The sequence below is a fragment of the Dermacentor andersoni genome, chromosome 2 (assembly GCF_023375885.2).
Source record: "Dermacentor andersoni chromosome 2, qqDerAnde1_hic_scaffold, whole genome shotgun sequence".
NCBI classification, from domain to species: Eukaryota; Metazoa; Arthropoda; class Arachnida; order Ixodida; family Ixodidae; genus Dermacentor; species Dermacentor andersoni.
The window spans coordinates 148541044-148554214 of record NC_092815.1 but is presented as its reverse complement, the minus strand read 5'-3'; the positions used below and the strand labels follow the sequence as shown (position 1 = coordinate 148554214).

General features: G+C 46.7%; 1 non-coding gene across 1 annotated transcript; it reads right to left on the bottom strand.

Annotated features, from left to right (window-relative positions):
- Positions 1-611: 611 nt before the first annotated feature.
- On the bottom strand, positions 612-686 carry TRNAT-GGU (transfer RNA threonine (anticodon GGU)). Its single transcript has one exon. It is a non-coding gene; the product is annotated as a tRNA-Thr (tRNA).
- Between the last annotated feature and the right edge of the window lie 12485 nt (positions 687-13171).

Genomic DNA, 13171 nt, shown 5'->3' with positions numbered 1-13171 from the left:
ATATAATTTACGTGGTGCCCAAATCTCACCTCGTATTGCCGAAACCAAATTTACTTCCGCCGCGTGCAATTAGCACTACACTGGCCTCAAGATTGCGTAAAAATTCTAGCGAGAGCTGCCACTGAGGCGTAGACACCACTTGGCTTTATAATGAGCCGAAGGATTTCTTTTCCAATTTACTAATATTATTCTTGGTATTTACTGAGGCACGTACTGAGCTAACTTTAGTTCACGCCTCGCAATACTCGAGGCATCTTTCTATAAGGTTAGTGCAAAATATTGCAAGCTCCAACCTCGAGGATCAGCTTCGTCTGGTCACGATCGATATCCCAAGCGGCGGCCCCAGCTCAAAAGATTTTAGGATAGGGATGCCGTTACTAAGCTTTATTTATATAGTAAGCATTTTACTTCCCTCCCGCTCTCTCTATATCTCTGTCAATTTTCTATTTTTTACTTGAAAGCAGCTCGACGGTGACTGAGCAAATGCTGCCGCTTTGAGGCACACTAGACTTAATGAAGGGAAAATCAGACACCCATCCGTCCGTAGCAATTGCTAGAAAGGGTCCCATACGGGTTCCACGAAAGAAAACCCTCGCAGTTGAAGAAAAATTCGTCCTGGTCCGGGACTCGAACCCGGGACCACCGTCTTACCGGGGCAGGCGCCCTACCATCTGGGCTAACCAGGCGGCTAGCAGATGGTAGGGCGAAGTCGAATTTGTCAACAACTCGAACCAAATGCAAGAATTTGACATAATCTCCACCTTGCGGGCTTCCGCAGAACTATTATGTCACACTAGACTTGGAGACAATTTCAAACCATCTTGCATTTCCCTCAGGCGAAGAGGCGGCAGTTATGTCTGCAAATCGCCTTTGAGTGGAAACAAACATAAAGACCTGCTGGGTCTTACCAGAAGCGATGAAATAAAGCTTATAAGTTCAATAGCCACTTGGAGCACGGCGCTGGCAATAATCTAGGCGGTTTAGTATCGAAAAGACTTGAACTGCGCAACATTTAAACAGGGATTCGCTGGCAAGATTCGTGAAATGGGAAAACGTGTACGTAAGTTTGTATGAATGCAGGCACGTGTGACTTGCAAAAAACAAAAAGAAATGTAATTTTACAAGGGAAGACACAAAATCAATTTTATTGGTCACGCATGGCTGTCATTAGGTACAATTAGCCCCCTTTATCCAACAAGTTCAAGCATTATACATCAGAATACGAAGTCAGCAGGACACTATATATACATTTACAATCTGGCAAGAACTGTTTGCCCAACCACCGCTGCGACACGCGGAAAAAATAATAATATATGCACGTAACAGCAGCACAAGCACCTATTATGTATATCAAACGCAGTTTTTTTTTTCTTATCACTGCCGGGAATTAGGTGTGATCAAAGTAAAATGTAATGCCTAATACGACGAAGAAAGAGTAATTACAATGACCACGAACTACGTGCATATAAAGGCTGAGCCATAATCGCAATTAGTTGTACGCACATAGTTTAAAGGGGAAAAATAGTCGCAGTAGTACGGTATGAAAACCGACATGTTATCAACCTGACTTTGGTAAGGACACCAATCACTGACCCTTCGGGGGCAATAGCCTTGCCATCTTGACTGTGGACGAACATTGTTATTCATATATTTACAGAGCTTATCATTGTAATATTATGCAACGTTCAAAAAGCACCATGAAACAATCGCAGCTTTCACGTAGTACGAAGCTGCGCGACAAGAACATCCAAAAAACGAAAACGTTGGGAGGATTCCAGGTTGATACCTCTCACGCTGGGAGTTACGCAAATGAATTAAATACACAACCTAGCCCCATTCAAATTAACTTCCACTGCCACTTGGACAGTATAGAATCGCGGAGTTGAAACGCAAGAGAAGCTGTTCATCTGGCTGAAAATCTTTGCAGCAGTCCCCATTCTCTGCCAGACCAAAGCTTGCAGTGTTTCATTCGATATGCGGTTTATCAAACCTTTTTTTGTCAATGAAACCCGGCTGAACACGCGTTCGACTGCTGCGTCGAAATAGGCCGCGCAAGTAGGGACAAAGCAAGCGCAGAAAGCAAGGGGCACAATGCATTTCCGGCACTGTTTCTCGCATTCCTGATGCTAGCCCACAACTTGGTGATGCTTTCGACGCCTTCTACTATATTGTGAATAGCCGTCTGCAGCAGGCGATACATGGACTCTAGCGAAGAAACTGTGCTGGGTTCAACGAAGTCTTAGAAGCAGCGATGGAAGGAATCAAAAGAATGGGGGGCTGCTTGATATTATTGGGATCGAGAAGCTTGAAATCACTAGGGAGCTTCAGATTTGATTGCAGCCGCTTCATCACGCTCATGACGGATGCAGAAATAAACTTGCGGCACGTTTCAAGCAGTGCTGTCTTGTCCGACTCAGTGTGAGCAGAGTTTTCGAGAGAGCGTAGAAATGCCGCTCCGAGGCTGCATGCCCTAACTTGGAGGATGTATTTTTCCCAATTCTCATAGTTTTTTTTTTTTTTTTATATTCGGGCATGAAAATCCTTCCCTTAAGAGACTCGATAAATGTAGTCATGTTTTCGTGCAGTTTAACTGGACTGGGGGATTCGAACTGAAATAATTTATTTACTCTTTCGAATTCGTCTATCATCGGGGTTAGGAACCTAATGAACAGCATGTCTTGCTCATCCGCGTACATTTCGTTCAGAACATTCGCCGCTTAACAACGTTCACGCCCTTTTGCTGTTTCAAAGTGGGAGCTCAAGGTTGTCCACTGGTTCAGGATGGATATCAGAGTTAGCGCGATTCTCAGCTATTTGTCGCGCAGACTTCGATCAGTTTGTTTGGCAAATGACCCGCGTTGATGGCTGCATACGCCTTCTTGCATTATTGGTCCATTTTAGGAGAGTGCGCGAACGGGATAACCAATGTGAGTTGGTAGAACGTCAGTCGCCTCGCTGAAAGGTAACTGCAATGAATGGCAGACGCATTTCACAAGAATTAATTTTTTAATTATACTCCTTCATTGTTACGTACACGCAATTGTGATGCCCACACAACGCATTTCCTCTGTCTGTGCTAACACCCACACAGTCAGTCATCTGAAGATTCGAGTCTCTAACCAGTGCTTTTAGCAGTACGAAAGACACACTGCTGAGAAATCGTGGACTGGAACCAAACCAAGGAACGCTGCAGATATGCAATTTCTTTTACGCGAAATAAAAGGGCACTACCACTGCCAGGTCCTTTGTACATGACACGTCGGTAGTTTCGTCGATGATCATAGTGTACCGCACGCTTGCCAAGTCCTTCAGAATTTTCTGTCGAAATGTTGGCCCCAGCGCATTTGTTATAGGTGCAGTCCATTTTGTCCGCCTTAAAGTGATCGCCGACGCAATTTCTGAGTCCTTGAAGCAGCCACTGATGACTGGCGCCAGGTGGTCTGCCGTCATGAAGCTTCCATGAGCTGCTATGTGAGCGTCAAGACGCAGCTGGACCAACTTTACATCGTTTTCCTGCCTGGGCGTTCTTGACGCGAATTATTCCTTTGGTAGCGTTGCGGGTTGAACAAGGACAGCCATGTTCTTCGTATTCTTAGCTGTTGTCGAGCGTAGTATCAGGTTTTGGATGTTGGGGTCATAATTCCACCTTGCAAGCACGACAGTAAGCCGCTTTACCAGAAGTAGTGGCTGAAAGGCAATCAGCGAACGCAGAAGTAAAAGAAAGGAGAAAAGGCTTGAAGACGCCGCTTAATGCTGATAATTCATAAGTAACGAACTATACCTAATGTGTTCAAGGCACGGAAAAAACAAAGAGGGGAGGGGGACTGTGACAGATAAATATATGGTACGTACGTCACATTAAGTTACACAGACATTTTATTCTTTAGCATTTTGAATCTCTAACAAGACATAATATGCTTGCGCAGATGGTAAATAGCACTTGCCAATTTGCATAATGTAGGGGTCGTTATCTCATATTTATGGGGCATTTAGTTTGCATGCCAATGATATGTTTCAAAAGAGTGGCCTCGTTTCCGAACAAAAATGGAACACCGCTTGCTGAGTTACTCGCTACTTTATCATAGACAACCACTGTGCTTAAAGCTGGTGAAAGTATTCTCACGTCCAAAAATGCTCCTGTTATACGGGTGGTCAGCACGCCGGTGCAGACAACGTAAAGGAAACAAGCCCGGGCACTCTTATAACCTGTTATTCGCACACACACTCGCCTCGAGCAAGCGGGCACGCCCTCCACTACCGTGACTACGTCGCATTAACTGAAAATGGCGCACGTGTGTTGTTGCTTCTCCAAGAATGAAACACAATAAACATAATTTAGTGCATTAGATTGTCCTTCCTTTAATAAAACCGCTTGGCCGGCAATATATGTGCGTTTACAAAGACTAGAAGAGGAGCAAGACGGGATGGAGTAGCAGCGGTCCTCCACGTGCACCCTACCGTGGCTACCGATCTTGAGCTGACGAGAGACGACGAGCGAGTGCAAAGTGCGTGCACAGTGTGTGCGATGTGCGAGCGCGCGCTCTTGCCTGCGCCGATGTTCGTGATTATGTGCGAGCCTCACACATGTCCTTGACTCTACATTAAATCATCCTCATTCTCAACTACAATATTATAAATTTTTGAATGGTGTTTTGTTTTGCAGATGCAATAATTGCCTTTGAGTGCAGTGTGAATTTGATAAATCGTGGAACGGAGTGCCGAGCTTATTACTCGATTCCGTAACTACGCAGCACCAGATGCTTCTAAAAGCAAAATGCGCAGAAGGAAAATTCATCTTTGAAAGAGGGGTCCTTCTCCCCTTCCTTATTATGTGCACGGCTGTACTTCGCCCACTTGCCCAAGCTGAGCTTTGAGAAGGCGGGATTTTTTTTTCACGGTTTTCGGAGCCAGACGACTACTGCAGCTAGAACAAGTTCACGGCCTCCAACTCATATAAGGCTATAAGTATCACCAGAATGCCCTACGTTTGCTTGAACCGGAATCTCTGACGAGACTCGCGCCTTCTTGATTGGCTGTTAGCTCTCTCACGTAGGGGAAGCCATGCTTCCAACGCGCTACCGTACTTTACAGAGCGCACTGGTCCCTTCTTGAAGAAGCTTTACCCATCAAAAGTCGTCAATGTTCTCTCTCGAAGAACATGTTCATGCAGTGCGCTCGCGAACATGCAGACAACAATTAGAGCGATATATTTCATTTTGATCGACAGTCGAGACTGCTGCGCTTCCCTCGCCGAGCGTGTACATAAAGACTCGGTGCACCCACAGCGGTGGCTTAGCGGCTATGGCGTTCGACTGCAAAGCACGAGGTCGGGGGATCAAATCCCAGCCGGGGTGACCGCATTTCGACGGGGGCGAAATGCGAGAACGCTCCTGTCCCATTCATTGGGGGCCACGTTAAAGATCCTCTGTTGGTCATAATTAATCCGAAGTCCTCCGCTACGGTGTGCCTCATAATCAAATCTTGGTTTTGCCACGTAAAAACCAAGAACTAAAATAAAGACTCTAACCGTCGCATTTCTCGTTCAAAGCGACTTGCGGATTCTTTCGTAAAGTTAGTGATTAAATAAATAAAGCGGTGATTTGCGGGAAAACGAAGCAATACGAATCGAGGAACCCCTGATAAGCATTGAATGTCGTCACGGGCGAAAGTGATGCGCCACGACATGCGTGCGAATACTTGAACTGTGGTGTAAGTCCACATAATAGTTTGCTGTATAGCAGCCGGCAAGGAACACGGACCGGAGAGCTGTCAGGCCGACCGCCTTCCTGACTGAAACGCGCGTGAACCAGCCGCAGATATCGAAGAAACCAAAACAAAAAAAATAGAGCGCTGGAACGACGTATAAACATGCCAGCCGTGATTTAACACCATCCTCCGAGCGCTAACATTGCCTAAAAACACAACCTTCCACATTGCCTACATACCTATTTTGCAGCAATGAACTTTGGGTTTACATAAACTGAGCTTTTTGAATTTTGACAGTGTTGACGTAGTCCTCGGGACTCGGAAGTTCATGAGAGAAAAACAGCCCAAATATAGCCATGTAGCCAACTCTGAATTTTCGACGCTAACCCGCATAAGAAGTAGCCAAATTTGGCTATTAGTAGCCCAGTCTAGCAACCCTGTCGGGGTCTCTGCCTCGTCGGGCACGTGCACTCTTCCGTTGTGTTGATGTAGTGAGGAAGCGACTTCCGATCGTGCCCCCGTCTGTTACTATGTTAGTTTCTTTCTGTTTTCTCTGCCATGGAATGGCACATCGGCAGGCGCTGGCCGAAGTATAGGCGGCCTTTGGAGAAGGGGCTCTTGTCCTTTGTTGTCTCTGTGGTGGTGCGCTGTTAGCGGCCACCTGCAACCATTTGGCCCAGATGTAAATAAATTATTTTCGCATTCGGTCGCGTCTGTTAACCTTGTGTTTATATCGAGACCCAGCCTAATAAATTTTCTTTGTTTCTTCCGCAGGGCTTCACCTCGAATCTCCCTTGCGGCGCTCGCGGTTTCGCCTTCTCCTAGCTGGGACCGGCGTGGCCGGAGGAGGCACGAACGCGACGCCCTGTTTGCATGTTGACTCCGAGTGCTTGAATCCGCGGTGGTCGACCAGCGCGAGCGATCAGAGCGTGCACACCGTGAGCTTAGCGTTTCACCACAAGCATCAAGTGAATTCTGAATGTGCATGCAAACATTGATAATTATTCCCTTTTCCCCCTCCCCAAGTGTAGGGTAGCCAACGGGGCACATACTTAGTTGACCTCCCTACCTTTCCTTCTTCGTTTCGCTCTCTCTCTCTCCTCACATTCAAGCACAAAAGATGTGACCAGGTCAACTCTGTTCATCAGCCACCTGTAGCGAGATAGCCGTTCTCTCTGCTTATTAGAAATCTGAGTGACGAAATTGGTGGACCACTCTGTGTACAACGCTTAATGGCTCCAGCGAAGCCATTACCGCTTGGAAGTGGCAGCTCATCGATTGTGGCATGTATTTTGTACAACTTACAAAGCGTTCCCAGTGTCACAAGTCCGGATGAACTGGCTAGAACTTCAGGCTAAGTACTCGTGCTTAAATTTTTATAGTGACGTATCAGTGACGCATGACGGCGTCTCTTGGTGAGTGGGGGTGCCGTCCTTCGCGAAATCGTATCTTGTGTACACGGTAGCAAGTGTTTTTTATAGCGTGCGCCTGTTCAATATAGTCGTGCTTAAAATACACCAAAAATATTAAGCTACAGAGGACAATTACTTATACAGATTCCTTAAGCTTCCCTAAACTCTAACGTCGTTACAAGAGCATAAACATCGTACAGTTAACGAGTTTTAATCGGATGCTGGGCGATATATAGTTACGCGTCTAAACAACATGTTGTATTATACTCGGTACCTGGGCAAAGAGGCATTCAAATTGATGTTCTTGCCGAGAAGATCCCCACGTACGTAAGAACGAAAGATAGCAACCCTTCTATAGCTACCGTATTATAGATCTGTAACCATTCCTGCGCAAAAATGAATGAGTTATTGAGACCGCTATGGGAGGCCCAAGGAGCTAACAAGTTCAACCTGATTCAGCCGAATTTATGATATTGGCTACTAAGGACAAAAATGACGTGAAGTCAACTTCTGTAGACTCAGAATAGGCCATCGCGCGACACACACGTTTACTTCTTGAGCGGTGGTGAACCTACCTGCACTAAGTGCAGTGAGACGCCGACCGTGCTCCAGCTATTGTCCGGGCGTCGGTAAATAGAAGCTGACACCAAAAATAAAACTGTTTGCTCGGGCTTACCCGCAATCTATCCCTCTCCATCCGACATTTCTCCTCACAGTCCCGCTATTTCACTTTAAGTGAATTTTAAACTGTTTAGATGACCTTGCTTTATTGCAAGTTATAAGCCCAAGATTTACGTATCATACCCTCTCGTGAGATGCTTCTGCACTAATATGATGAGCAAAATTAGAACAAGTTGAAAGCAGGAGCCATCGTTCCGACAAGTGGACTTGTCTTTTTCCAAGGCAATGTACTTGCATGTCAGCTTGAAGAACGGGAAGTCCACTTGTCAAAATGTTGGCTCCTGCTTACACCTTGTTCTAATTTTGCTCGTCGTCTTGAATTGCCATCTCACGCATTCCCCGCATTTTCCCTGGATTTCTGCTGTAAAGTAAGAGCAGGTTAATCCAGTTCCTCGCGATCAAGGGTCTTTGTGAGGCAATGGTGCTAGCGTAACTTCTACGTTATAGTACATCACCCTTGCAAAGCATATAATATATGTTAACAGCATACCTCACGAGTCATTTTCATAACATGTTTACATACATGTTGGGCGCACTCTACAGCGAGCGATCTTTAGGCCTCGATAACGTTACTTACGTCTACGCTGCGTAGCACATTCGTCATCGGCAATTTATCGGCACCCATCGGCATGGCGCTCTTTGGTCACATCTGACCCTTGTTCCTCAAGCAACAATTACAGTATTATCAACCCCAAGTGGTCAGGGATTAGTGTAGCGTTACCACATCTGCAGGCAAAATAGCGATGCTCGTTGCAGCGCGGGGACTGCAGAGCCTTAACTTCACATTTCTGAAGGATGCTCCCTAGTCAAGCTTGTCGCTTACAAGCAAGTACCGCAACCGCTTCTTTCTGTACCTCGGCTTATACGTATTTTCCAACCTTTCTATAGCGCCCTAGAATGCACACACAACCTACAGTGTTCTCGCTGGGTTGACTTCATTCAAATTCAGGCCCCCAGCAGGTGTGGTCCGTTGCTGTTTAACGCGTAAGCGTTCTAGGACTGACTCCCTTGGAGCTATGTTCGTTCGTCCATCTGTGTATTATATATATATATATATATATATATATATATATATATATATTGGCTTCTGGCGCCAACGTTGGGCAGATCCCGTATCTATGGGATGGACTATGTGAGAAGGAGGAAACACTGGCGGTTCCTCTTGCTGCGATAAGTCAAACACTCGGGCACGTTTTAGCAGCATATTCGCCGCTCATGACGTTGCTTAGTGCTGAGTGACTTGTTCGCCATAGCCAGAATGAACGAGTGCGCAGCAGGGCCCGCATTAACAAAATGGCATTCATCAGCAGAATCAGTGGCCTCTGTAAGACTGGCGAGCGACAGTATTTGATCCTCATGGTAGGCAGGCAAGTTTCAGACCCTGGATGGATGGAAACAACTTTATTTTGAATCCGGCAAATTTGACGACCTGGGCTCAGGTCTCCCATGAGGGGACTTCGAGGCCTTGCCTCGTCGCCGCCTCTCGGGCTCGCTGCACAGCCCACTCTTGTGTCTTAAGGTTGGAGCTGCGCGGTGCGGCGGCCCACTTCGACGCAAGAGCCTCAGGTGCTACTGCCATTGTAGCTGATGTAACACGACACTCCCACAACATGTGTGACAGCGTCGCTCTAGTTTCCTGGCATAATTTGCAAAGAGTAGTCGGGTATTGCGCGGGGAAAATGTGCTGCAATCGCAGCGGACTGGGGAACGTTTGTGTTTGCAATTGTCGCCAGATGACTGCCTGGCGACGTTTCAGCATGGAGTGAGGTGGGGGCTGCAACCGCCTGCCTAGCTGGTAGTGCTTGGTGATGTCATTGTACCTGACCAGGCATTCTCGCGTGTTTTGAACCAGGAGTTCCGAACTCGAAGTGGCGGTCTCCGATTCTGCGCGGCGGGTCAGTTCTCGCGCAGAGCCGTGTGCTACCTCGTTCAAGTTAATGGGGCCCTCATCGGTAGGGGTGGTGACGTGCGCTGGAAACCATGTAGTATTATTGCAGGCTCATTGGAACAGTTTACGGTCCATAAGTTACAGGGTCCCTGAACACCGGACAGTGTGTAATACGGTATTAGTACCTTCCTCTTAATGCAACTCGGGTGAACGGGCTCCACGGTAGCGTCAAACGTTCCGTAGGTAGTATGGACAGAGGCGACTGAAACACACGTTGCAGATATGGGAGGCACGACTGTATCCCTGGATACACAAAGCACACTTTCATGATACGGTGGGCCTTCCATAAACGCAGCAGAAAAGCTCGTACCCACATTGATTTATTCCGTTCGGCAGTCGACAGTGGACCACACAGTTTAAAAAAAATCAAGGCCCAGGATTACGTCATGTGTAGAATGAGGTAGAACAGCGAACTCTACGTTAAATATTTGACCACCCAAGATAACGTCTACATAGCACACGCCGACAGGACAGAACTCCCCACTTACGCCGCGAAACGTAGCGGCACGGTGCCAGCAAAACATCACTTTTCGTCCTAGGAGGCTTTTAAACGCGAGACTCATCACTGACAGGGTTGCCAGATTGGGCTACTAATAGACAAATTGGGCTACTTTTTATGTGCGTTGGCGCCGAAAATTCCGAGTTGGCTAGATGGCTATATTTGGGCTATTTTTCTCTTATGGACTTTCAAGTCCCGAGGACCACGTCAACACTGTCAAAATTCGGGAACGCGAGTTGATGAAAACCCAAAGCTCATTGCTGCCCTAAATACATGTAGGCAATCACGAAGGCTGTGTTTTTAGGCAATGTTGGCGCTTGAAGGATGGTGTTACGTTATGGCTGCCATGTTTATACGTCATTCCAGCGCTCTCTTCTTTTTGTTTTGGTTTCAGCGCTATCTTCGACGGGTTCACGCGTGTTTCAGTAAAGAAAGTGGTCGGGCTGAGAGCTCTTCAGTACGTGTTTCTTGCCGGCTGCTATATAGCAAACTATTATGTGGACTTACACAACATTTCAAGTATTCGCAGGTATGTCGTGGCGCGTTATTTTCGCCCTTGGCCATTCAATGCTTATCAAGGGTTCCTCAATGCGTATTGCTTCGCTTTCCCGCAAATCACCGCGTTATTTATTTACTCAGTAACTTTACGAAAGAATACGGAAGTCTCCTTAAACGAGAAATGCGACGGTTCGAGTCTCTCTTTTAGTTCAGAGTTTTTACGTGGCAAAACCAAGATTTGATTATCAGGCACGCAGTAGCGGGACACTACGGATTAATTTTGGCCAACAGAGGATCTTTAGCGTGGCCCACAGTAAATGGCACAAGGGCGTTCTTGCATTTCGCTCCCGTTGAAATGCGGTCGCCACGGCCGGGATTCGATCCCAGGACTTCCTGCTTAACAACCCAACACCATAGCCGCTAAGCCACCGCTGCGGGTGTCCCGAGTCTTTATATGCACGCTCGGCAAAGGAAGCGCAGTTGTCTCGACTGTCGATGAAAAGAAAATATTTCACTCTAGTTGTGGTCTGCATGTTCGCGAGAGCACTCCATGAATATATTCTTCGAGTGTGAACAATGACACGTTTTGATAGGTAAAGCTTCTTTCAGAAGAGACCAGTGCGCTGTGTAAAGTACGGTAGCGCGTTGGAAGCATGGTTTTCTCCTACTTGATAGCGCTAACAGCCAATCAATAGGGCGCGTGTCTCTTCCAAGATTTTGTTTGAAGCCAACGTAGGACGTTCTGGTGATACTTATAGCCTTATGGGAGTTGGATGACGCGAACATGTTCTAGCTGCAGTAGTCGTCTGGCTGAGAAATCTGCTGAAGAAAAATCTCGCCGTCTCAAAACTCAGCATTGGCAAGTGGGCGAAGTACAGCCGTGCATATAAGGAGGAACGGGTGAAGGACCCCTCTTTCAAAGACGAATTTTCGTTATGCTCATGTTTGGTTCGAATAAAGTGTCTTTCCTTTCTTTAGACCACTATCATCTTTGGTTTTAAAAGCGTCTAGTGCTGCGTCGTTTCGCAATCTAGTAAAAAACTCCGCACTCCATTCTACGATTTCCCGAATTCATACTGCACTCGAAGGCAACTATTGCATGTGCAAAGCATAACACCATTCAGAATATAAAATATTACAGTGGAGCATGAGGATCACTTAAGGTACAATCAAGGTCACGTGTGAGGCTCCCACATAATCACGTACTTCGACGTAGGCAAGATCGTGCTCTGTCGCACTTGCGGTGGACGCACTTTGCACTCGCTCGTCGACTTCCGTTAGCTCAAGGTCTGTAGCCACAGCACGGCGCAAGTGGAGTACCGCTCCCACCCCATCCCCGTCTTGCTCCTCTAGTCTTTGTAAACGGACAGATATTGCTGGCCCAGCGGCTTTAATAAAAGAAGGACTATCTAATGCGTTAAATCATGATTATCGTGTTTAGTTTTTGCAGAAGCAATGACCCACACGCCCCTTTTTCAGTTATTGCGACATAGTGACGGTAGCAGGGGGGGGACACTCCGTATACATCCCATTGGCCGTTTTCGAGCAGACGCTCTTTCGACGCTAGCGCCAAGGTCCCCTTCAGTTACGGCCCTAACCAATGGGCGACGCATTAAGCAAAATGGCGGCGCACATGATTGTTTACGTTGTCATGGCAACAGCAACAGCAGCCGCGCGGCACCTCCTCTCCCAAACGTTTTTCTTTCCTTTTTGTTTTTATTATGCCGACCCGCTGCACTTCCTTTCCCCCTTTCCCCCATGCCGCGCGCGCCGCTCACTTTTTTTTGTTTTTACCCGTAAGCGGCGCGTTTTTTCTTCTTTTTTATAGCGCGCTTGTTACCGCGCGCCACGCGCCAGCTCGCAAACAATGCGCGCGCTACGCCGCGCATTGGCATTGCTTGCGAGCTGGCGCGTGGTGCGCCGTGGGCTATGCGTTGGCACGTACGCAGTCTTGCCCATATTTATATTATACCAGCATGTGCCGGGACATAAAAAAATTCCACTTCCAACACAACAGATGTTTAGTCTCGCTTTATTGACTTCGTTTCCGAAAAGAGATTTTTCTTACAACGTGGTGTGATACACGCTCAAAAAATGAGCAAAGGTGAGAGGTGCATGACATATACAAGAGTACTAAAGACAAAAGTTCACAGATGGTGAAATAACAAAAGAAAGTGCTAGAAAACGCGAAGGCCATTTCATGTACACACATATAAAAACAAGATATTTATATAACGTCCTCAAGACCTAAATGTAGACGAGCTCCTGATATGTGCACTAAGATATTGCACAAAATTGGACGACGTGTATGACATAGTCATGACAACTATAAAAAGGGAAAACTCACTAGTAATGGCAAAAACAATGACACGCAAAATACCTGAAAGATGGAATAAAATGCTAACATTGCTTGATTGAGAGCCATAC